The sequence below is a fragment of the Thermobia domestica genome, chromosome 16, assembly GCF_964235325.1.
Source record: "Thermobia domestica chromosome 16, izTheDome1.hap1.1, whole genome shotgun sequence".
Lineage (NCBI taxonomy): Eukaryota > Metazoa > Arthropoda > Insecta > Zygentoma > Lepismatidae > Thermobia > Thermobia domestica.
Genome location: NC_137469.1, coordinates 112520128 through 112547599, shown reverse-complemented (window position 1 = coordinate 112547599; position 27472 = coordinate 112520128). Strand labels below are relative to the sequence as shown.

The 27472-nt window shown below is 36.5% G+C and overlaps 1 long non-coding RNA gene across 1 annotated transcript; it reads right to left on the bottom strand.

Moving 5' to 3' along the window:
- Window positions 1-21421: 21421 nt before the first annotated feature.
- LOC145672799 (uncharacterized) lies at window positions 21422-22496 on the bottom strand. The gene is made up of 2 exons (XR_014128657.1): window positions 22278-22496; window positions 21422-21854 (listed from the first exon to the last, which is right to left on the bottom strand). It is a non-coding gene; the product is annotated as an uncharacterized LOC145672799 (long non-coding RNA).
- Window positions 22497-27472: the final 4976 nt, after the last annotated feature.

Here is a 27472-nt window from a genome sequence, read left to right as displayed (position 1 = left end):
GGCACCTTTTCCGCACTAGCCGTCATCGAATTTCCAACAAAAGTGCAAAACGCTCCACCCTAGTGTATATCCTAACTGATTTAATGAATGGGTGTCAACAATAAAGAGTGTCAATACATAAGCAGGTCAAGAATCTACAACTGTGCTAAATTACATCAAGGTTAGATTAGATTAATCGATCACGTGTTAGTTTTTAGTTCTCACTGAGTCAAAACCCTTATTTTGATGGCCAATAATTCGGCAACCAAAGGTTTGCACATAGTGATATTTTACATGAGTTCTGTACCTCCTAGACTCTACCGTCATACAGAGTTTGATCAACATTGGATGAGTTTCGTCGATAGCATACTTCATGTAGTTAATATGGGTAATCCAAACCCCAATTTGGTGGTCAACAAGTTCGAAATCAACGGTGTGTAAATAATATTATATTTCTAAGCTTACTAAACGTGTAAAGGTTTACCACTATGGTAAGTTTATGAAAGATGAAATGAGATTATCAATCGCCAATGATAATCACTGTATTGCCTTTTTTCTAAGAAAAACAATAGAAATAATATAAAAGGCGTATTAACAGCCGAAATCCATATTCACTAAGAAATTAAATGACGAATAAAATCAAGGAATTCGTGTTATTATTCAGTTCAAAATCTTTTGTCGTCGTGAATTCTGCCGAGGAAGTTTAAGCTTAAAATATATATAAACGATAACCATGTCTATTGTTCTGTATAGTTACGAAACATGGTCTCTTACTCTCAAGGAGCCATATCGCACACTGGATAGAAGATTTTAGGGGCCGCGTATTGTCCACGGGTAGCAGTTTAATTATCACTACTTTAAAGCATTCGATTTGCGATCACAAGACTTGTCTGTTGTTGTTTCAATTTGTAAGTAATGTAAGTAATCAATGTTGTATTGTAGTATACCAAAATGTCAATATTTTAGGTAAAAATACGTAGTTAATGGGCTAATAGTGATAAAGACTTATGCCAATTTGTGATAAACAATGAAAATGAAATCTTTAAGTTTTTCGTCCCAAGATTATGCCGGCTAGGCTAAAGGAGACGATGATGTTGATAAATGAATGAAATGGTGGAATGAAGAAAGTGGGAGGAAACAGGAGAACCCCGAGAAAACCACCACACACGGTGTTTGTCCACCACAAGGCTCACTTGGCGCGAGATTTTATTGAACCAAGAATCCCATGCACAAGAGGTGAATGCTCAACCACTGAGCCACCAAAGCCCAATTTGTGATAGAGTGGGCGATTAATTAAAATAATAATATTAATATACATTATAACAGACTGTTTTTTATAAATCAATTTGTAAATTCTTCATGAATGAGTGTAAGGTAAAGACTTAGGAACAGACTTCTATAATAATTTTTAGCATGATAGACCTTGCCAAGATGAAAACTGGATGCTACGAGACTTGAATATACGTAATTTTATATGAGATTGATTGTGTTATACTGAATTAAAAGAAAACTAAATTATTGTAAATATTTAAATATTTTCAAATTTACGTAAGTAATTTAAGGTTGGCTTGAATACAAAATACCAACTGTCTGAATTGAATGAATTAAGTCAAGGTTGTTTCCAAAATCTAATCTGGTTTATTGAAATAATCCCAGAATTTGGAACTTCCAGACAAGGAAATATGAAAGGCAGGCGGATTGCATTCCGCATTTTTACATAAAAGGACCACCTACGTTCACTCAACACACACACTTGAAGTCTACACTTTAGCTCTAGACTTGCCATTCCCTATAAGTTACATAAGCCAAGAAGAGACGGTACTTTCGAGATTTCCTTTAACTACCACAAGGAACGTAATGTAAGTGCCTTTTCGTATTAACCTTTCCCGATAGTTTCAGATTCCTTGCATCGTATGTGAACCACAGCCTTTATACAAGTTACGAGAACAAGTAATGAAATTAAAACCTCTTTTTCACTCAATTATCAGTTTGCTATCCTTTACAATTCATGCTTGTCTCTATTTCTCAGAATATTCTGTGAGAAATCAACTTAAGATTTAGATAAACAGAACCTACAATCAACGGCTCGATTCTCAGTGGACACACCAATATTTAGTATTCTTCACAGAACAACAGCATAGTTAACTGTCTCACTGAATGATGAGCATATGATGAATTTGTTATCCAGGGTGCCCTTTGCTCTTATCCTTTCGAGAAAGATAGAACGCCGATGTTGGCATAAAAGACTCCACCTCTCTGAGAAAGAGATTCACAAGTACGAGAAACTGTTGAATTCCTGTAAAGCATAAGGAAAATTTATTTGTGAATAAATTTGCCAACACAGTTTTCTCATACAGAAAGAAACAACACAATAGGATTATGATGTACAAGGGACGGTCAAAAAGTTGCCGGAATGTTGAAGTTTTTGGCATTTGTGATATTATTACGATGAGTCTTGCACAGTACAGACCTTAGGTTGTCTAGTTATGAAGTTGATAAGTGTCAACACATCATAGCAATTGGCGTACGAATATGGTGCAGCTGAACGGAGGAGTTGTGTAGAGATCATTTGGCGCAATTTCACAGGTTGAGCCAACGCTCAACCATCAATTTCATGTACAAATGGGAAAAAATTGGCTACAGAGACTCTGATATCCATAAAAAAAAGTTTAGCCCCATCGGATGCTTGGCTCTTCCCAAAGCAAAAAAAATGGACCTCAAAAGTATCCATCAAAGAAGAGATCAAAACGAACGTGACGGTTGAACTTCGAAAGTTGGCAAAAGACGCCTTTCACCGGAGTTCCCAGCAATCACAGGATCGTTGAAACAAGTGTTTGTGTGTATGTGTTCATAATGTACACTTATGTCCAAAATGATTGTCGCATATCTATAATTGTTTTCTTGTAAGAATATAATTTGATAATGATTTTGAAGGGTACTGTTAATACTGATATTATGTGTATAATCGGGAAATGTATATTTGTGGTAAATTTCGTAGGAAAAGAATTATAAATACGAAAATTAGAATGGGTAAAACAAAATGTTGCTAAATGGATAAGAAAGTTTTATTTTTGTTTTATTGTTCTTATTTGCTGCTCTTTTGACTTGAAATTTGCCACATACATGTCTTTGTCTATTATACACATACTAACATTATAAGGGATAGAGTGCGAATTCGTTATCAAATTATGTTCCTGCAACAACATATTTTCAGACATGCGACAATAATTTTGGACATGAGTGTACCTCCTTTGAAGACGATTAAGTAAATGCGTAATTATATTGTGGTAAATAAAGAGCTATGACGAAATTGTGTGCTTGCGTCAGACAATCATTTGAACAATAATGCCAAAGTACTTCCCTAAGACCTGCTATGATTTAGAAAATAACTAATGATATTGTTTTTTTTTTGTTTTTTTTTTAACCATTCATCTCATTATCATAATTCACTTTTCACTTTCTTGTTTAACTTAAAATTACAATTACGTGATACGTGCATATACATAAATAAATAAATAAAAATGAGGGATTTTCCTTTCCGATAACGAACATCCACTTCATCTAGTTGACTAATAAAGAGCATAAATGAATAATATAATACTAAAGACTTTTTTCTTTTTAAAAAATAAAGTTTTGTAAAAAAAAAAAAAAAAAAAGGTGAAAAAAGTGGTCTCCACTTGAAAAGAAAATTTCCGAAAAGGAAATCCTTAAATTATTCTGGTGTTAAAAGAATCTGTGTAGAGAAGTGTTCATGGTAATGCTTTATTTTTGTTTCTACAAACAAATAGATTCTAAATTGAATGTATTGAGAAAAACTTGTTAGCAATCTCTTTAAAAAGAAGTGATTTCTTCTTTATCTCTTTTTATTCTTCTTTGATTCCTTTGTGCGCAAGAGTTTATATATATATATATATATATATATATATATATATATATATATATATATATATATATATATATATTCCCTTCTTCCCTTTTTGGTGCTTTTAAAAACCTTTTCGTTGGTTTCTATTCCTTTTTTCTTTCTTTCTTTTTTTTCGTTATTTGTCTCTCTTTGAAGGAGAGAAACTTACGAGAACCCTAAAAAGGGTTGTTTTGGGTACGGAGATACAGAAGATATTTTAAACCTTAAAAGCGTATTGTAACATCTATGTTATTCCTCGTTGGCACACTGGAATTGGTTCTGTTGGGTGCCATTTGAATTAGCATTTATCGATTTCTGTCGGCAAAAACCCCGACCATTAATTTGGGGATTCAAGTGTCAAATCCAGCCTCTTGGACACCTCAGAGTCGCACACATACAAACCTCGTTGTCGCTGGCTTGTTCACACACACACAAATATACACGTATATACATATACAAACTCACAGAGAAACATCGGCCGAAAGTTTTTTTTTTTTTTTTTAAGTACTGATGGAAGGGTGAGAGCAAAAAAACGATTTCTCTGGAACTGGAACTGGAATCGTTTTTATAAGTAGTAGCGCTATGAATCACTACTGGTGATTTTCTTCCCCTGTGAAAGAAAAAGTAAGTGTCAGTTTCACGAATGTTGGTCAGTTGCATTCCCTCGTGTTGAAAGTAGGTCAGTTTCCCAGGGTTTATCACTAATCCGAGTGGTTAGTTGCAGTGGCGGCTAATGTTAGTGTTGCAGCGTTGCGCAACGACCAAAGTATTTCAAGAAAAAAATTTATTATCAATAGTAGTAAAGAACAGAAAAAATACTTTTTAATACTTGCATACATACACTTTAAATAACATATTTTTTACTTCTGTAACTGTCCGTTCCGTTAATCCATTTTAAAAAGCGAAAAATAATCCGTCACAGAGTCTCTAATTTACATTGTGTTGCAGCGAGCATGCAACGACCAGATTCCTTCAGCGCGGGAATTGGAGCAAATGTTAAGTCTCCTTTCCCCTATCTCAGAAGTTAAAGGGACTGGTCGTTGCAGTGCTTCTGCAACACAGCACGATTTCCAGTGAACGAGAAGGTTTTTCACGCTAAATAAGATTTCTGAATTTTCTTTCACTAGCAATTAACAAATGGAATTTGTTTTTATGCATTCATATTTTTAAATTACGGGGCCATACTGAAGCAAATCAATATAATGACAATTAAAAAAAGTTATTGTAAAATTACAAAATAAGAAAGAAAATATCTAGTAGAGGAGAAAACAAATGAAAGTAGACCCACATTTACAAGTTAATTCTTAGCTTATATTGATAATGAAGGCTTCTTCTACAGTAATTTGTGAATCAAATATTAATAAGTCAGTATGTAGAATCGCTCCCCCCCTCCTCTGTGGATAGTATTTTAGTATAAACATATTTCTTTTATAAAATAAGTATATTTTATACTTTTGGTAATTTCCACATAAAACTGTATGATGGGGAACGCCACATTGAATTTGGGACTAATTAGCAATGCTCAGGGGCGTAGCCACGAGGGGGTCCACCGGGTCCGGACCTCCCAAAAATTTCGAAACTTGACTAACATTTGTAGACTTTCTTAATAAACTATACTTTTCTAACACAGAAACGATTGATGTAGGCTAAATATTTTATTTTGCGCCTCATCATGAACTCTTCTTTTCTTATAAAAATAATCGTTCTTTCATTTTTTCTAAAAATATAGGTGACAGTAAGTAAGAATTACTTATCGTCTTTTTGGGTGCAGTATAAGACAGGTTCCATATTATGTAGACGTATTGGACCTCCCTCAAATACTTTGGACCCCTCCCAGTTAACATTTCTGGGTGTAGAATTGGCAGTGCTGTTTGTTTTGATGTTTTTTGATTTTTTTTTTTTTTTTTTTTTTTTTTGGCTTCTGTTACATGCTGATCCTTCATCTGGCGGGTTTCGAGGTTTCCTTTCCAGAACATATCACATTGGTAGGCATTGTTTCGCCTCATGTGGAAGTATATTGTGTTCATCGTGCATTGCGTAACAAGCAAGACGGATGATTTGAAATGTAGTTTTTTTCTTTTACGCACATGTGTGTGTGTTGATGTATGAATTTGTGACATTCGGAATTCATATACCAGTACTTATGTTGTATCAGCTGTTTTGGTTTTTAATTATTAAGTTTAATTTTATTGTGTGTGCTTTAATTCTGTAAATAACCTACAAATTCTGAATGAATTGTATACCATAACTTCTGTAAATAACTTACAAAAAACATGGACCAGCTTTCAACTGAGGAAAAATTTGCAATTAAGGCTTAGACAAAACAAGCAAAGGACAATTCAGGAGAGTGTTCGAAAAAAAAAATCCAGTTTAAATTTACAGGATATCTTATGCAGTAGTGTTGTTTGCACCAGATACATTTCCTCAATTTATTTTAAATTTTCCTGGATAAACTGTGAATAAAGTGTGTTCAATGTACATTTTTTATAACACTAATCTCTGCTACGAACTCTCTTCAGTCAACGCTGAAGAGGAATTCGGATCACTGTCAAGGACTGAGTTTGCTAGAATGAATCGTTCGCAATAATCTAGAAAAAATATTTAGTAAATCTACAAAGCTTTGAAATTAATATTAACAGTACCTATGGCGTCAGCAAAATACGAAAAGTTTTTTTCCACAAGAGAAAGAATTGACACTTTCAAGGAATTGAATGTCCCAAGAAAGGTTATCACCATTGGTTATGGTTTCCATCGAAAAAGACCTGACAATAAGAATACCAGAGTTCAACCAGCATGTATTAGACAGATTTGCTCCAATCAAAGAGAGGAGAATGAATTTACTAATTAATTAAGGTGATTAATCGGATAAAATATTCTGCATTTTTTATTTTTTGAAAACAGAATTTTATTTAATTTAACATGTCACATAGCATTTGCATCTAAAGTTATGCTGATTAGTCAATGAGTCAACTTTATATCTTCTGTCTCTTATCGCTCGTACTGCAACACCCGAAACCACAATCCACCGGCCGCCACTGGTTAGTTGCACAAGCGGTATATTATGTTGCTTTTGCGCTGAGAAGCCTCAATGGAGAATACAATTTCTTGGGGTTATAAGAAGTGAAAAAAAAAATCTTCTTTTGTAGGAATATTGACTTACGAAAGTCACTAACGTAGCGTGAAGTTCCGAAATGGGTAAGCTGAAATCAGGCCCATTGCTAGGCTAGAGGGCGGCTAGGAGGGGTCCAGTCCCTTTGTGATCACTGCTAGCCCCGTGAAACTTTCAGTTATTTGTTGTATGTATATATGGGTGTAAATGAACTGCAGTTATCTTCCCATTTGTCTCTGCGCTTCCAGTTTACCATACTCTTGTATGGTACCACTTACACTGGAATGGCCTTATGCAGAGTCGTTCTGAAGTGTGATTAGTGCGATACTAAAGTGTTCGACTAACATATGCTTCATACAGTAGTTAGTCCTTTAGTACATCACTAATCATACATCAAAAAGACTCTGCATAAAGCGGGAAATGTCTTACTTGCACCTTTTTTCACAAGCAAGAGAGATGGAGTGGATCGCTTATTCTTTGTTTCAACTTTTTCCTCTAATATGAGACTGGTGAAATATGTCTTGTTCTCAATGGGATCGTCTACTAAGATTCAGGATAATGCCATGGTAAATCTACATATGTCACTGCACTAACACACACACACACACACACACACACACACACACACGAATAGGTTATTACACAAAACTGACAAAGTACACTGCATTACTACTTCAAAGAAACAAGTATTAAGAGCGAACATAGACCTATATTTAAGTATAAATTCCCCAAATCATACACAAACCTAACCACTTCACCCACAACAACACATATCACCATACTAAAACAGAACAGCAGTGAAGCAACGCATGAACCAGAGGAACGTAACTTCAAAAATGCGGTTTTCATGTTCTTAATGTTTGGATATAATTTTGAAAGCTCCACTCGGTGTAAATGGAACGTAACGCCATCTGTTCTCCTTGTCGATCATCTGTTGTAATGTAGCTCAATTATCATCTTATTAAAAACACATCTTTGTAAGAAAATAATATTTTTGTCCTCTCACCTGTAAACCTACGAAAATGGAGTTATGTTCCTCTGGTTGTCATGCGACGAATTGTACTATTATATGCTTTTATGGAAGTGGTTACTTTCAGATTGGATGTATTAAAAAGAAAACTATACCTCACGTGGGGTCTCATTCCGCATGTCTTTCTAAAATTTACGGATCGCAACGCAATGTAAAGCAAAAAAACTATAACAAGCAATAAACTGCTATGTTGATTATCTTCCGATTATCGCAAAGTAAAATGCAAATTTTGCGTTGTGATAACTCAAACCAATATGAAATAAGGTCCCTTGTATGTTAACACTATTCATAATAACATATTTTTATTCTTTGTCGTCAGAACTTCTTACTGAACGCGAACTGCTAAATTTTTCATTGGTTTTCTGTTTTATATTTTCTTACAAGACTTTGTCTTCCCGAACACCCGAAAGGCTAGCCTTAGTTAGTTTCGTTAGCATTCATCTACTTTCGTTGCATCGTGTTGAATTTGTGTATTGCTTGAATAGTTTTCGTCTGCTGAGAGCGTTGGTTGAGTGAGTATCACCGCCCATTTTCGTAATTGCATGTGAAGGGCTGAAGGCTGGTAGAGAATAGCCCTCAATGCGTTGTTTCTAGGATCTCTACTCCAAAATCTATTATTACCGGTTTGACTTTTAAACCGAAAATAAATCCATTTTATTAAAATTCATTGTATCAATGTCGAAAACGTCATTTGAGACTGATGTATAAATATTTGGAAAGGCTTAGCCTTATATTCTTAATTAATCCTGTCCCTGACCAGTGGCATATTTACGATTTTGTTTCGCGGGGGGGGGGGCTTTGCTAACTTTCGGGGGGGGGGGGCTTTGCCTGAAAATGTGAAAATTCTGCAAGATATTTCATATACTTTACTATAGTAAGTAAGATTTCGGGGGGCTTAAGCCCAGAAGCCCTCTCCCTAAATACGCCACTGTCCCTGACTAAAGTAAATATCAATTTAAGAACATCATAATTATTTAGTTGCTGTATACGTGATATTAGTAATCTTACTACTTACTGAATTTAATCCCTCACTTTAGCTTCCTAATTTTATGTTCTTCGTATACATTTTTTAACCACAGGAGAAAGAAACTACACTCTACCTTGCTCTGTAGCTTGATGATTCTGGCAAAAACGTTGTGACCACAGGACTTAGGTATTCTTATATTATGCGATTATTATATTTATATTATTATTATATTTTGATATATTATTTTTATTTTTCGAACGATTTTAGTAATATAGTAATAGAAACAATAAAATCAATAAATAATTAGAAAAATTATATTGCATTTTCAAAACACAACATTATGACATCTATATGCTACACATGTTTAATTGTACGGGTTGATCCAATAAATACCGCCCACATTTTAAAGCTTAATAAAGCAAAAAATAGTGAAGATAGATACTTGTTAATTAAAAAATATAAAATGGTGATGCAAACAGTTTGTAATTATTTTGTTCTGTTTTATGTCGAAATTACACAGCAATTGACAATACAATTATGTAAAACCGGATAAAAGCACCCACTTTTTGATCGGCTGTAACGCTCTCACTGGAGCGGCAAAGGAAGTAGGGGTGCCGTTTAAGCCTCCGTTTAGCGATATAAACAAGGGGATGACAAGGGTTGAATATGAAATGTCCAGAATGACCGATATTAGTGTCGACTCCATTGTTTTCGCGATCGCTAAGCAGATTGGTGACAGTCCTTATGACATCTACGCCGAAGTTTAAACAAGAACTGGTATGTTAACTATCCCCAACAACACTGGGGTTCGACCCCTAGCAACTCCATAATGATCCCTATCTCAAGATTAAATCTATTTCGGGAACACTTAATTGATGTCAAAGGTTATTTATTACCGCTTCTGCTCTATGGTGAATTAACGTTGACTGAAACTTGCAGGGATTTTTAACATTTCAGATTTCAGAAGATTTTTAAGTGCAGAGACAGATTTATTTTCGAGAGTCTGATTCCATATATACAGGGTGTTAATGAACTATACCGACAGACTGTAAGAGGCGATTCCTCATATCGAAATAGGCAAAAGTTTCATGTGAGTATTTGGTGAAATGGCCCACTCTTATCCTACCTTCGATCTACCTTTAAGGTCGTGAATATGAATTGTGTTCATAAAGTATCGAACCTTACTTTTTCCCGCGTAAACTAATGAAGCGCGGGAAGCTTTCTTTAGTGTAGATGTACAAAGACACTCATGCAAAGTCGTTTTTTTTTTTTTTTTTTTTTTGTCCGCTGAAGGCGTCAGTCGCTGGCAGTCGGCCAACGAGTGAAGACGTGTAGTGAATGGTCGTCAGGTTTCACTTTTTTGTAAAATGATAGACAAACTTGAGCTTCAAATTTTGCCAAAAGCTTGGCGATATCCACTCGCAAGCCATTTAATCGGATCGGTACATTCAATTTTCAAACGAGAATTTGGGCGTGAGGAGAGTGTCCGCGAAATTTGATTTAGAATTTCATCGCCAAACACAACATTCGTGTGTGTCTCAGCAGGCTATCTATTCACCCGACATGGCTCCGTGTGGCTTTTGGTTATTTCGCAAACTGAAAATGCCACTAAAAGAGACCCGATTTGAGTCAAGAGTTATCATGTGGAATGCGACGGCACGGTTGTTCACCATCCAAGAAACTGCGTTCCTGAAGTGTTTCCAACAATGGAAGGAGACTGGGAGAAGTTTGTGCATTACCAAGGAAACTACTTTGAAGGGGATAAGTGTTTCGAATTTCCAACTTATTTTTGGCAATGAAAGATTTTATACTTTTTGAACACATCTCGCATCTGGAGTTTCTGTTGGACGCATGCGTAGGAATTATGTCCTGCAATGTATCCATTGCGCAATACACATTCCTGAAGGATGTATTTTTTGGATGGCGTATGTAGTACTTCCTTGAATTTGACGTGGGCCGAGACTTTACTAATCCTCGTGTTTGAAACAAACGTATTTCACAATTTATTTTATATAGTCTTTTTAATGGTCTTTGTCCTGAAATTATATGTTTCTTCCCATATCTACATATATTTATAGTTTCGAGTCCATTCTGATTAATGCTGAAACCGGGAATAGTGGGTTTCTAACACTTCTTGTTATAATAAGGAGATAACGACGGATATGGAACCTTTTCTTGGGATGGTGAATCCATTTCAGAAAACCGTTTCCCAATATCTTCTACCGTGTTTGTTCTGATATATGTCAACAGACAAACAACTATAACTTTTTAATCTTCCCATATTTATTAATAAAGCATAGTTGCCCTATATGGTAGCAAAACATGGTCGTCTACTCTGAGGGAAGAACGCAAACTGAAAGTATTTGAGAATAAAATCCTGACAGGAATATTTGGATCCAAAAGGGATGGAAATGGGAAATGGCGGAAACTTCATAACGAGGAACTGCATAATTTATACCGTTTACCAAATATTGTTAGAGTCATCAAGTCCAGGAGCATCACTGTCGGCAAGTCATATTGCCAGAATGGAAGAAAGTAGGAACGCTTTCAAAGTTTTAACTGAAAATAAAATCGGAAAACGACCATTCGGAAGACTTAGACGCAGATGGGAGGACAATATTAAGATGGTTCTAGCAGAAATAAGAGCTAAGGACAGAAGTCAATTGGTCAAGTCAAGAAGCAGAGCTTTCATATGTTATTATACTTTATATTGAAACGGCAACGTTGTTAACCTTGTGGTATCACAGAGTATGTCTAACAATGTTCCCTTGCCGATATTTGCATGGTACAAAATTTTAAGCGTTGTTTGTCCATTAACTTAAAAGTTACAAGGGCGTATGAAGATAAATGAGCCATTCTTTACTTATATATAGCTTAGCTATCCCTTTAACCTATATTAAATAGCGACCTTTTAAACCTGGCAGTTCTTAGTATCCTTCTTTGTAATAAATTTCAGCTCGATCACCGAAGTACTTGCTACAGCGAAATGCAATTGTTACATTTTATTCTCTGCAAAGATTCTCCTTGCATTCGAATCAACAAAATTCGATAAATACTATTTCCCTTGCTGTCAACCGACAGTACGACAAAATGTAACATTCTAAATGATACTTCTATTTCACAAGTACTTTATGGTGTCTAGATGGAGGGAATATGCTACTTGTGATCAGGGCCTTATCTTGTAAGGGGGGGGGGCAGGGGAAACTGCCCCCAGGGAAGCTTCCCGCCGTTCAAGGGGGGGGGGGCATTTTAAGACAAAATTTTCTTACTCCATATAAAATACGAACACGAAATCATAAATGAAGCATTAAACAGGTTCACTACATTACATAAACAAAACAGCACACAAAAGGTAAATAAAACAAAAATGAATTTTGTGCCCACTTCGATATATATTAGGGGTCCTAGAAATACTATTTATTCGTATGGCTTTGAGATTTGTCAATGTTGTTCCCTTAATTAATTTGTCATGTATGGAACGGCCCCAGAAGCGTAACTAGCGGCCCCACAGACCTTGACGTGCGGAAGGGCCCTCAGGCTCCGGGGACCCATAAAGCGTAAGAGAAAGATTGAAAGAGGGGCCAGGAATTAGGAAAAACTTTTTCAAGGGGACCCAAATACGCGTATTAATGCATGCTCCCCAGAAAAATCTAACAAGGAAGGGTCACGCAGTGGCTCCGCTGAGATCCGAGCGAGACAGTTGGGTTTGCATTTGATATGTTATAACTAAATGAATGCCAAAGTTATACGTGCCACCGGGCGGAATATCGTGAGTTACAACATATTTTGTAATGTAAGAACTGCAAAAAATTACCTGGCAGAATAGTTTGAAGCGAGTCATTTGTTCGGAAACAGTTGGGTAAATGGAAAACTCGGCCAACAAATATCCCATTATTTTCAACGACAAACTTTTGGGGTAAAAAACTTTGCCCCAGGGTCCCAACCAAACTTCCAGGAAATCCATATCGATACTTCAATCTCTCCATGACAAATTTTGCTTCCGGTATAAAATTCTTTAAACAAATGTCGTATGTTTCAGAACCGTGAATATTTATAAAAATCCTACAGTATTTCTCAAGGACTTTCTTCTCACACCTTTACTATAGTTTCCTAAATATTCGTGTTAGACTGTCTTAAAAATTATTTTCGTGTATTTTTCCTGTCTACTTTAGATGGAGGCATTTTTGAAGAAACTTTGACTAAGGTTTCCTTTTTCTTTATCTAACGAAATAATTTTCAATCAAATGCTGTATGACGTCACCGTTTGCTCTTGCACTTCTCACATTCAGTATAACACACGGAAAGTAGTAGGCGTAGGAAGGTAATCTGACTTGTAAAATACAGGATAACACGCAAATAACAACATCGATAGGATAATCTATAGTTCTGCAGAGGTACTAAGAATTTATAACTGTGCTTACATTAGCAGCAGTACCTTAATCTAATCTCGCATCACGGATTCATGACTGCATTTACATTGATAGCACTTTCTTATTCTAATCTCGCATCATGGATTTATGACTGCCTTACATTATAGAACTTCCTTATTCTAATCTCGCATCAAGGATTCATGACTGCACTTACATTACCAGCAAGTACTTGCTTATTCTAATCTCGCATCATGGATTCATGACTGCATTTACATTGATAGCACTTCCTTATTCTAATCTTGCATCATGGATTCATGACCGTATCTACATTGCCAGCACTTATTCTAATCTCGCATCATGGATTCATGACTGTGGTTATATTACCAGCACTTTCTTATTCTAACCTCGCATCATGGATTCATGACTACACTTACATTACTAGCACTTCCTTATTCTAATCTCGCATCTTATACTCCTCGCCTCATTACATTGAGTGTTTCTCTTTGCTGTTTCATCGATTATAAAAGCGCGCTTGTGTATTATACATCGTTTGTAGGTAAAATTAATGTAGATTTTGCCTGCATGGTAGTTATCTTTACGTATATGTTTCATTTCACATCCACCCTGAACTGTATATACGAAGGTATTTCTAAAAGTTACCTGCCTCACACTGAAATATCACATCACTGGTAATGAGCAGTTCATGACATATAACGCCATCTACGGAAGAAATATTGGATTAGTTTTAACTTTTAGCTGTGTCAATTCGTCGGAGGTAGTCATTTGAATCAGCCACTATGACAAAGTTCAACGGCGATGTTCGCTCACTGCGTGATAATGCACCAGTCCACACGGCTACTATTGCCAAGCTTGTAGTAGATGACTGTGACTTCCAGGAGATTCAATACCCACCATATAGCCAAGATATAACACTAGGCGATCTACAAACATCTTCGAAGAAGACAATTTTCGAAAAATACTTAACTGAAAAACGTCGTTATAAGCCATTTTGTAGACAAGAGTTCTGACTTTTTCCACGGAGATTAACTAAATAACTATATGGTCTATGGATCCCGGAGGTTCAATGCCGCGTTCACAAAAACTCTCCATTGAATCCTATCCTTAACCAACTGGATCCAGTTTCTACTTTGCGTTCCTATTTCTGCATCTTAAGTCTTAATCCTCTGATCTGCGCCTAAGTTTTCCTAATGGTTGTTTTCCAGTTTGATTTCCAATGAATACTCTGAAAATGTTTCTATTTTTATCCATTCTAGCTGCATGATATGCCCACCTGAGCTCCTAGACTTCATGAACGAAACAATGTTTGGTAAGCGGAGACATATACATGCTAATCAAAATAAGTAAAAAGTCAAGGGAAATTATACGGAAAAGATACGATGTTATTTTCTTTCTACTACTTCTCAAAGTTGATCAAGCCGGAAACTTTTGGAAACGCCCTCGTATATATTTTTACCTTATAGAAAAATGACTCGTATTTATTAGGATATAAACAGGAATAGCAAAAGAGACTGGACAAATATTAAATATTCCCATTGTGCTCTACATTCACCAGAGATTTTCCACGATAACCAAAGCATGTTCTGTAATCGAGCAGTCATAACCCAAGTATCTAATGCTTTGAATGAAATATTTCCTTCCACATTTATGAATAGCTACCAGTAAATGGTTTCCATTAGTCCAGAGGCAGTGATCATCCAAATAGACTTGATTAAATGTTCATTAGCACGCGTAATCAAACGTAATAAGTAAGTTAATTGAATCAATTAGTGCATATTGGATGTTAGAGATGATTTAAGTGTATTTAGTGCTTCGGCGTACAGTATAACCTTTTTTATTAACCACATTACAAACCGAATACTTTACTAAAGCTTTGGTAATATGATTTCGTTTCTTTGTAGTTTGATAATAGTTTTAAGTTAAGCGTTCTTATACAGTATAAGCAGTATTGTTTTCGATTCTTCTGAGAGTGAAATGAAATAAAAACTTTTTTTGCCTTTGTCCTTCGTTTGACCCTTCTAACAAAAACAAAATCAAAGTTTGTTTTGTTTTGTTTTTAAGGTTTACTCAAAACTAATGCAGAAGTTCTTCAAGGGATGGGGTTCCACCTCACAATTTCTTATAACTTCACATGTTTATTGATATAGGGCCTATACAGTACAAAGTTTTATATCATGATATAAATGTTTATTTTTTCGTAATATCTCGCTCATGGAGAGAAGGTTAAAAAACCAAATCTTCCCTTTTACATGTCACTGCAAGAAAGTAATTTACAAGATGCTTGATTCCCGATCATGAAAATCAAGTGTGTATTAATAATAAAGATAGGATGAAGAGTCAATTTAGGACGATTTTTTCCCCTATAATCAAAAATATTTACTACAGTACTTACCTCATTAAAAACATTTATCGCACTGAAATGAAGAACATTTTCAATGGAAATATGTTATAAATTGTAAATGTAAATTAAACAATTTACCACTTATTTAATTGTTTCAATTGTATGTCATTTAACTAACTAACTCTATGGCCTATGGAACCCGGAGGTTCAGTGCCGCGTTCACAAAAGCTCTCCACTGACTTCTATCCTTAGCCAATTGCATCCAGTTTCTACTTTGTATTCCTATCTCTGCGAGATCCATCTTAATATTGTTCTCCCATCTGCGCTTTGGTCTTCCTAATGATCGTTTTCCTATGGGTCTACCAGTCAAGACTTTGAAAGCGTTCCTACTTTCTTCCATTCTAGCTACATGACCTGCCCACCTAAGCCTCCTAGACTTGACGACCCTAACAATGTTGGGTAAGCCGTATAAACTATGTAGTTCCTCATTATGAAGCTTCCGCCATTCCCCATTCTCGTTCCTCTTGGGTCCTAATATTCTTCCCAGGATCCTGTTCTCAAATACTTTCAGTCTATGTTCTTCCCTCAGAGTAAGCGACCATGTTTCGCAACCATACAGAACAACAGGCATGATTATCGTTTTATATATTTTAAGCTTCAAATTCCTCGATAGAATTCGCGACGACAAGAGATTTTGAACCGAATAGTAACACGAATTCCCTGCTTTTAGTCGACATTTAATCTCTTCGTGAATATGATTTTCGTCTGTTAATATTGATCCTAAATATTTGAAAGTATCCACTTTATCAAAAACATTATTTAATATTTTAACGCCTCCACAATTTGCCGTATTACGGTCCCGACGCACGTCCATGTATTTAGTTTTCTCTGAATTTACTTCTAAACCCATGTCCCTGCAAGCGTTTAATAAGATCTCTGCATTTATTTCTACTGTTCTCCTATCATCCCCTATTAAATTTACATCATCAGCATATGCCATAACCTGGTGAATGCCGTTCAACTCTAGGCCCTGGTTGCTATCTTTGATTTTCCTTATGGCGTATTCCAGCACAAAGTTAAATAATAATGGCGACAACGCATCTCCTTGTTTCAGGCCATTTTCGACGTGGAAGCTCGTGGACAATTTTCCTACCCGGACTTTACTTTGGGATTCACTTAAACATATCTTAATTAATCTAATTAGCTTTCTCGGTATTCCAAGTTCTGTAAGAACGTTGTATAATGTTTCTCTCCTAACCGAGTCGTAAGCCTTTCTAAAATCAATAAATAGTTGATGCACCGGGGTATTGTATTCCCACTTCTTTTCGAGTATTTGGCGAATGGTAAATATTTGGTCCATAGTTGATCGATTTCGTCTAAATCCGCACTGATAATCTCCAATAATTTCATCTGCGTATGGGATCAATCTTGCTAACAGAATATTTGAAAGGATTTTATAGGATGTTGACAGAAGAGAAATGCCTCGATAATTATTACAGTCAGTTTTGTCGCCTTTCTTGTGAATTGGAACAATGATTGATTCTTTCCACTCTTGTGGCAATTCTTCCTTGTTCCAGATAAGGAGAATGAGTTTGTGTATCTTGTTCCACAATTTTTCGCCTCCAGCTAAAATTAACTCAGCCGGAATTTCATCTACACCCGGAGATTTGTGTTTCTTCAATTTCTTTATAGCGGCTTCCACTTCTATTCGATTGGGTTTTGGAATATACGGTTCTGCGGTGTGTATCTCCTTTTCTCCACGCACATTAGTTTTTGGCTGCGTGTTCAGCAAATCGTCAAAGAAATCTTTCCATCTATTTAAGAGGCTATCCGTATAGGTGAGAACTGCTCCGTCAGATTTCTTTAATATATAAGCACGAGGTTGATAGCCTTTCTTAAATTCGCTGATCCCCTTATACATGTCCCGAATATTTTTATTTTTACTATTATCTTCAAGTTCCTTAATTTTAGCTTTCAAAAAATCCCGTTTCTTTGTTCTAAAAGTTTTGGAAGTTTCCCGCCTGATATCTGCGAAATTTTGTGTAGTTGTTTCATTCGGATTTTGTAGCCACCGTAATTTCGCCTGTTTTCTCTTCTCTGCTAGTTTAATGCATTCTTGGTCGAACCATGGTTTGTTCCTACGTATTTCCGCATGTCCCAATTTTTCTTTTGCTGAACTTTTAATGCTATCTCTAATTTCAATCCAAGTATCCTCAACACTAGTGCACTCCGAGTCTTCTAAAACCGCGAATCTATTCGAAACTTCAATCTGGTATTCCTCTCTTACCTGGCTCTCTTCTAATTTCTTTAAATTAAATCTCTCCGTTTTCGGACATTGAATATTACCTGTATTCAACGATAATCTCTCCCGTATTATCGCTACTACCAGGTAGTGATCAGTGTCACAATCAGCCCCTCTAAACGACCGGACGTCAATTATGCTAGATTGTCTTCTTCTATCTACTAAAACGTGATCAATTTGATTATGTGTTTTTCCGTCTGGTGATGTCCAAGTGTATTTATGAACGTCGCGATGTGGGAATTTTGTACTCTTCACGATTAGGTTTTTGGATGTTGCAAAGTTCACGAGTCTAACACCGTTGTCATTACTTTCCTTATGCAAACTTTCGTTCCCTATAATCGGTTTGAAAATATCCTCTCGTCCTACCTTCGCATTGAAATCCCCTAATAGAATCTTCATATGGTATCGCGGGAGTTGGTCAAATATCCGTTCCACTTCTTCGTAAAAACTATCTTTTATATCGTCACCCTTATCTTCAGTTGGAGCATGTACATTTAAAACAATAATATCACACCACCGTCCCTTAAGAGTAATAAAAGAAAGTCTGTCAGTAACAAATTCAACCCGTTTAATTGCTGGTAATATTCGTTTGTGAACGAAAAACCCTGTTCCTAACTGGTGATTTTTATTTCCTTCCCCGTAAAAGAACGTAAAATTTCCGGAATTCTCAGATCCATTTCCTTCCCACCTAGCTTCCTGAACTCCTACTAAGTCCATCCTGTATTTCTCTAACTCACTCGTTACAGATTTTAACGCGCCTGCCCTATAAAGACTTCTAATATTCCATGTTCCAAATCTCATGTCCATTTTCTTTTGCTGAGGTCGTGCCAAGTTATCAGTCCTTGTCCGAGGCTTTTGTGCATGTTTCTGAACAGGTACCTTTTTTTACAGGATGAGGGTGTTAGCCTTACCCAAACCCCCAAGCTGGAGGACCACTCATAGTCGTCTGTCCGCGACTGCTTATTCAGTATATTCGCAGCTAACCTCTATATCTAGAGGCCTTCTTCTCGATCCGCAACCTGAGGACGCGCCATGCCGTGGTGACAGGAACCCACGTTACACGGGTATATCATTACGAAGTGCAATTGCTTCACGATACTGAATAAACGTAAAATACTGTGCCCTAACCGTGGAATTGAACGTAGCACCGGCTGCTAATAATATTATTTTATACACACATTGTGATTATGTTTATTGGATCTACTATTTTATGCGCTTGTAGTGAGATATCTACCTGATTGATTAATGCATATGGATACATTAATCAGATATATTTTTGTGAATTATTTCTCATTTCATAAGTGAGATTATCTTTGCCTCTAGATTAAGATTAGGAATAGCAGTTCCGACATATATGTCCATGTTACCTCGTCATGTATGAGGGATAATATCTCTCGGCGAGCAGACTATCAGATGAGAGGGAAGGAAGAAAGGCTTGGGGAAGAAAGGTAGAGGCATGGTACCTGTATATATTAGGTACCATCGCGGCATCAGGAAAACCTTATGTAAGATGGTTGGACTGAAAAAGTTTTTGTACTTTTCCTACCGAGTGTCACTATTGAAAATTGAACCCGGGACCGCTGGGACCAAATATGAGAGCGTTAGCTACTACGTTACGCGGAGACAGATCTATACCACTTGAGTACTTACAACTAAAAGGTCCGGTTTACACAACAAAATGTTTTAAAAAAAAGAAAATGAAATCTTTGAGTTTTACGTCTCACGTTTATGCCGACTAGGCTAAAGCAGACGGTGATGATGAGAAATGAATGAAATGGTGGAATTTGGAGAAAACCCCGAGAAAACCCCATACATGGTGTTTGTCCATCATAAAGTTCACTTTGGGCGTTTTGAGGAAATCCAAGGACTCCATGCACCAGAGATGAACGCTCTACCACTTTTTTCCCTTTTCTTTGAAGTTAACTGATTCACCGAACGTGCCTCATTAACTTGCTTACTTACTTGTTACTAGTTTCTATTTAATTTGACTCGATTTTTACTTGTTTAACTCGCTTTATCAGTAACCTAGAACGACAGGGACACGAACAAAGAAGCATCAAGGACAGTTAAAGTTCCAAAAGGCTTTTCCACCGGGAATCAAACCCGGGACCCCGTACACCAAAGGTGCATGTGCTTGCCAGTAGACCAGCAGGGAGGGCTAAGCCACCGCGACCCCACAACAAAATTTATGACATTAATGCAGAATAGGAAAGGAAAGATAATTTTGTGCTTTTCAAAAATCCTAAACACTCCCCAAAATTACTAGGGCTCAAGGGCGCCCATGTTGTAGTTTCCAAGGGGGGCAAGTATAAGCGACGTTTCAAAAATAGTTTCAAATTTTGCTGTAACTAATGTAAAAATTCTATTGGATTTTCGACATTCTGAAGTGCAATTTCCTCTAGGGGAGGCGAGCGCCCCACCTTGTCCCCCCTGATGGGCGCCCTTGCTAGGGCTTAACTCTTTCTTTGCTTGGATCTATACAGCAGTTCCCAAAAGTATGTGATCATCCTGTTTTTGATTGTTCCTGTAGCCAAGTGATAGCTAAAAATGCCCACAAAGTGAATCTTTCTAATCAGATTATTTCCATTGCCCACTAAACGAGTCGAGACGAGACAGAATTATCGTGACAAGATACAAGATAAGACAGAGCTCTTAGAACAGAAATCAATACACCTTCCGAGACGAGACATAATTTTAACAACTTCTTTTCTAAATGGGATACCTTCAACTATTGTATCATCCGCAACTCTAGTAATTTTCAACTGACCAATGCATCATATAATATGAAGCGTTGCATTCCAAGTCAATCTAACAAATCAAGAAGTTTAATTTAGGTTGAGTTAGAACGAATGTTTAATGGTTAACCACTTTCTTACTGGTTTAATTGTACTGGTTAACTCAGCTACTCGCAGTGTTATGGCTTTCTCTGAAATTTGTTCCACGTAACATTTTCAAAATCCATTGAGTTCATCTTATCATTTATTTCTATAATTCTCTCCAAGAGATGAACAACAATAAAAACTATAAACCAAGTGTTAGGATTTGAGACGAAGAAAGTCATTTTGCATGGACAGTGTTGTAATAATAAAAGGTGTCCTCCCATCTTGCCTAATCCCATCTCGCCTTACGATTTATCAGCCGCTGATATCTCCAAGATAAGAATCTCCGCCATTCTAGGCGAGATGGGAGTTCCCATCTTGCCTACTCCCATCTTGCCTAAGATGTAAGAAGGGAATTTCTGCTCTAAAGAGGGAATTCCTGTACTAGTATTAACCACCAACACTAAGAAATTGTGAAATCATACGCACATTTCAGAAAAGAAATAATCTATGTATTAATCTTTCTACATAAGAAAATCAATAATCTAGTTTCAGTATGTTTCAATGAATATTTGCAATATCTGTTAACTACAATATGAATATATAATAAGCACTATACAACAAGAAAGCACATTAATGCTCATGTCACAATGATTTGCCCCATGAAATAGTATATACACACAGAGAAAGAGAGAAGCTACCCTATGTGAACGTTATGGGATACTGCGTTAAGGTAAGTGAACAAATCAATATTTCCGCTCACTAGTCTTTGTTTTAAGTTTTTTTTAGCCTTTCATCAATTATTCTCCACTTCTTCTTTTGTTTTGTAGGGGTATTGCCCAGCTCCAACATTCTTATAGCTAATTCATTCGAAGCTTGCTCTTCTTGTAAGGCTTGGATACATGAAAATGTGTTGGGATGGTGTCCTGGAAATTTTCTGTTCCATTTCGCATGCCATCCTTCCGCCGGATTGTTCGTCCTTCCACTATCAGTTTTGAAATGATTCCACATCTTGCTGGAAGGAATAAAAAGTTATATAATCTTGAATACAGACAGACACAAGTATATACCTAAATAAAGGACACAACCTTTAGAGGAACTAGTCCCTGTGGTAGCATTATAAGAAATAAGTAAAATTATACTAGCTACATACTACCAACTACGTAAACAACACATTTGATATAAGCAGAAAAAAACTCAAATCACAGCATAAGATTAACTACAGTCTGTCTACTTTGTCGTGACTGATAGAATTTTTCTTGTCATATACAAACTTAACTATGAATATTAATATATGGAACTATCAAATAATATTCTTATAATTTAAGCAGTTCTTTATTGTAACTCTGTATGATCAATATGATCAGTAGCTTGCTCTAACGAACCTGATGTACATATCATAATTAGATCAAATGAAAAACAAGCCTTGAATACTTACGGTGGAAATAATGCTCCACATTCGTCCAACCAAGTGTCCACCAGATAGTCGTGAAAGGCTTCTTTATTACGAACGTCGGGTGCATTTTCCTGAATGTATAGGAATGCATCACTAACATTATCTAATGGGACGAGGGGAAGCGCTGCTGCACGCCGAACCCATTTCCTAACCTCTTCATTTTCTTTATAGTTACAAACTAGTCCCAGATTTTGCACCTTCCTCCATACACACTGAGTCTACCATTACAACTTCAGGATCCCAATTCAGGACTTTAACCTTTCATATATATACTTTCTCTTGTTCGGGAGAAGGCTAAAAACTACTGGAATCACATTAGTTTCCTCTATTGAACTTTCAATATCTGCATGAATTACAAAAAATTGGGAAGAAAGTTTGTTGTAGCTCTTAAATGTCTGCCAATAAAGAAGGTCGTGCTGGCGTGCAAAATGAAACTATTCAGGGGCTCTTATTCGTTGTGGCTGCTACTCGAAACGAAACCTTTAGATTCCACATCCAGCTCTGCTCAAAAACAAACAAAAATTCACAGAAGTAGTGCCAGCTATTGAACCTGTACGTAAATGGGAATTCTTATCTCGCTTTTAAATTATGACATTTCATTGTATCTGGCACTAGTAAGCAACTGGGAAGGATTTTGACATGTACGAAAATGGGAAGACATCATTTTTTGTTGTTCTTAACAGTATGTATAAAAAAATGTGCCTATCAGAACAAAATTCAAAATAATATTTAAAAATACTTTTCTGTATTAGATTCTAATTATATTTATCTCTTCCAATTATCTTCGCGACCTCCATGAAAGTTTCTTGCAATCCCTAGGTTGATAAACTCTGGTCTAGAGAGACCTATGGATGGTCTGCTCAACCGACTTCTTGAATAGATTGATTGAATGAGATTGTCGTATGTTGGGTGGAAGATCATTTCATGCACGGACAGTGGATGCAAAGAATGATTTCTAGTAATATTTATAGGAGTGTAGGAGAAGTGAAAAGAGTTTATTTACACCTGATCTTGTATCATGATCGTGATGAGCATTTAATGGTTGCAATCGTTGAAATAAGTAAGAGGGTTGTTAAAAGCGCAAAATCTTAGAGAAGTGTGAGTCGATGCAGATAACGTCTATCGGAAAGTTTCATTAGTCCCAGCTGTTTGATCGTTTAAGATTATAAGCAAACCGTATACAGGCGTTTTGGATACGTTATAAACAGTTCTTCATTTAAGTCTGATAGAGCTACATCATAATATTCGAGGTGAGGAAATATTAGAGATTTTACAAGGAGTGATTTTGTGTCAATGGTTAGAATTTTCTTTAGTCTGGTGAGTGAATGAAAAGACCAGAACGCTTTCTTACGCACAACGTTGAACGGGGTTTCCACTCAAAATATGGATCAATTGTTATCCCGAAATTTGTGATGGTTTCAGAACATGTAATAATTGTTCCATGTATCTGTACTGCAGACATATTCGAACGGCAAATATTGATTGAAACATCTGGTTAAAATGATTCCTTCTTTAATGGAGAAATTCCCTCTACAGAAATTCCTTCTTTAGTGCAGAAATTCCCTTCTTACATCTTAGGCAAGATGGGAGTAGGCAAGATGGGAACTCCCATCTTGCCTAAAATGGCGGGCATTCTTATCTTGGAGATATCAGCGGCTGATAAATCGTTAGGCGAGATGGGATTAGGCAAGATGGGATGGAATCTAATAAAATTTTTAGTATGTTAAAGGGGAGCACGATAGCTGAGTGATAGAACGCTTACCTTTGGTGCGTAGGGTTCTTGGTTCGATGCCCGGCCAAGTTAATTTGTGCTGAACAACATGACGTCTGTGGGTTTTCTCGAGGAACTCTCTTTTCCCTGCACATTTTCATTCCGCCAATTGTCCCATCAACATTCACATGCCTTAATCATCCCTCTCTCTTAGTCTAAAGAGCACAATCGTGGGGAGTTCAACTGTAAAAAAAAAAAAAAAAAAAAAAAAAAAAAAAAAAAAAAAAAAAAAAAAAATCATGTGACCCTGCGTCTTGAACGGTTCCGGATTCGATTCCTGGTGGGGTCACTCGGTCGAAAAAGTGTGAAACGCTTTTTCAGGACAGCCATTCTGAATGAGTTTTTCTTGGATTTTCCTCATTCACACCAGTCAAATGCCGGGGTGGTACCTAACTTATAGGTCCCAGACCGCTTCCGTCCTTCCCCAATCCTTTCTTCTTTCCCTTTCCCCGGTTAGTGTGCTCGCCGAGGGATGTCATCCTTCAAACGGGACTTTTTGGTGGACAAACACCGTGGTCGTGGGTTTTCTCCGGGGTTCTCCCGTTTCCTCCCACTTTCTTCATTCCATCATTTCATTCATTACTCATCATCACCGTCTCCTTTAGCCTAACCGGCATAAGCGTGGGACGTAAAACTCAAAGATTTCATTTCATTTCCTTCAAACGGGACAGGTTAAATGGTCATAGATGCCGAAAGCCCAGAAATCTAAACCCTAAAATCCTGAAAGATTTTGTTTTCGATTGTTTGAAAAAGCAGTGTATTTTCACTCGAAAATAATACGGCTTCAGCCAGGCCCTTATCATTTCTACACTTCATACATTCATCAATGCGTATAATAATAATAATAATAATAATAATAATAATAATAATAATAATAATAATAATAATAATAATAATAATAATAATAATAATGCATCAGTAGTAAAATTTATTTGAATGAAATAGATTGTTACATACCTAAAGGCTTACATTCATAACATAAAGATGATTCATATAATCTGGACATATACCTACCTGTAATCGAGGTCTCCGCAAAGCTAAAATTTCTAGCGGTGCTACTGATTCAGAGTCTATCCTATCGCTGTCTGTGACGTGGAACACTTATTGCACAACGCGGGAAGAGCAAGCCTACGAAACTGCAAATTGCCGGTGGCCGAAAATTAACACGTTATGTATGCATAGCTCTTCACCGCATTGTCAGTTAGTAAACAGACAACTTTACTAAATAATTAAACGTACCGTACAGTGCAACCAATAGAGGACCACAATGTCGCTATATTTGTAGTGTTCACTTTGGAACAGAGGGTAATATGTCAGGGCCTATATAGATGAATGATGAAAGAAGATAATGAAACTGAATGCGAAACCTTATTAACACAAATTGAATCATATCAACTATCTATGATCATGATTGTACTTTCTGGAAAATCTTAAATGGGATACAACATGACAAACAGGAATTCCAACTAGGTTGTCGGATGTATAGGATAATCCTGAATAATAATAATCAAAATAATATATTAAGTAAATTATTTGAAATTCTTTGTAACGCACACTATAAATAGTAAGAAGAGTGAGTGATAAATATCGTATTATTGAGTGATATATCGAGTGATGCGAAACTAAAATGTGTTTAGTTTTGTGTTTTTGAATTTAATTTTTATTTCTGATTCAGAAATCTAGGTTTTTGGTTTGATATTTTTCCTAGGCAATGATGCAAAATATTACATCCACACAATAAAACGGACAAAATTCTGCTTTTATTTATTTTTACTTTTAATTCCTTCTGTGGAACAACGAAATATTTTGCTACGTGAAGTCACATGTGTTAGGGATGATTATTTTTATCAACGAACTTAAAAAATTCGTTAATTCTCTGTCTGTATGTCTGTCTGTTATTTGTGAATTTTTCAATTTTGAGTTCTCCATTCGATAGAGCATCAAAAACTGTCTGAGAAAGTTATAGAATTTTTCGCGTCACTCTTACCGTTCCCGAGATATTGGCCAAAAAGTATCCAATTTTGGGCGATTTAAGGAACTATATCTTGGGAATCATAAGCTATAGAGAGATGATATTGGCATTGATCAATGCCTTAAGAGGATGGTGAACATTTTCGTACCAAATAGTACCCGGTGGCCACTGTCCAATTGGCCACTTGGCCAATGGTCACAAGTTAATAGCGGTACCAAAATGTTTACCATCCTCTTAGGTATTTATCAACACCAATATCATATCTCTATGACTTATCGTTCCGGAAATACTGCCAAAAAATAGTTCCGATTTCGGGAGATTGAAGGAGTAATATTTCGAGAACCATAAGTCATAGAGGTCATATTGTGTTGATCAATACCTAAGATGATGAATATTTTGGTATTAAAAAAATAACCAGAGGCCACTGGCCAAGTGGCTACAGTTCCCCAGATATTGGCCAAAAATTTTCGAAAAATGAGCCATATCTCAGTAACCATAAGCCATTGAGATTATATTTTGCGAATTTTTGCGAGAAACAGAAGGTGCAGACAAAGAGATTTACTTTTGCATGTAGGAACAATCACAGTTATCCTTCCCGCTTGATCTCTACATTTTTTAAAGTTCGTTCCGGCAATGATCTTAGAGCTTTCTCAACTGGTTTCTTTCTTAAATCCATTCTTAATTGTCATCACTGTGCGTTTAAGTGTGAGAATATATTATAAAACTCTGTCCTATATAGGTTATATGTAGAGCGAGGTAATAAAATGTGTGTCTGAAATCGACTCCCACTACCGGTTTTTATTATAAAATTCACTAAATAACAGTATTTACAGAAATATTACAAAGTTCTTCTCTAAATTATTGGATTAGACATTAGGCAGTCCTTGAACGCGAGGTCGCGGAGAGGATCTCCACAAATCCCCTTGGCAGGCTAAGCAGAGTGGCGAAGGATTCCCAAAGCTCTGTCGCAAGAAGTGAGGAGGTTAGTGGTCACAGAGCCCCGTAGCAGGCTAAGCAACTGGGTGAAGGATTCCAACAGAGCCCCATAGCCAGGAGAAAGAAAAAGTCAAGAGTCCCATAGCAGACTAGAGACTTGGGGTTAGGTTACTCCTAATGTTCTATGGCAAACAGTAGGAGGGACACCAGAGAACTGGTACCGGTCCGCTGGTGGTTGCCTAATGTATAGAGCTCCAGGCGGTGGTGGCCCTGCTGCTCCGATGTCATTGTCTGCTTCGTAGAAGAAGCAGGAAGTCCGTCGTCTGCTGGTTGTAGTGGATCCATGTGGTGCGTATTATCTTAACGTAAAACCATGTAGTGGTGTTTATAAACACAAGTGTAAAGTGTTGTTTGTGCATAATACCACGTGGGATATCACACCACCTGGCTTGTTTAAAATATAAGCCAAAGGCTTATTTTTCTTCTTGTGGGGATAGC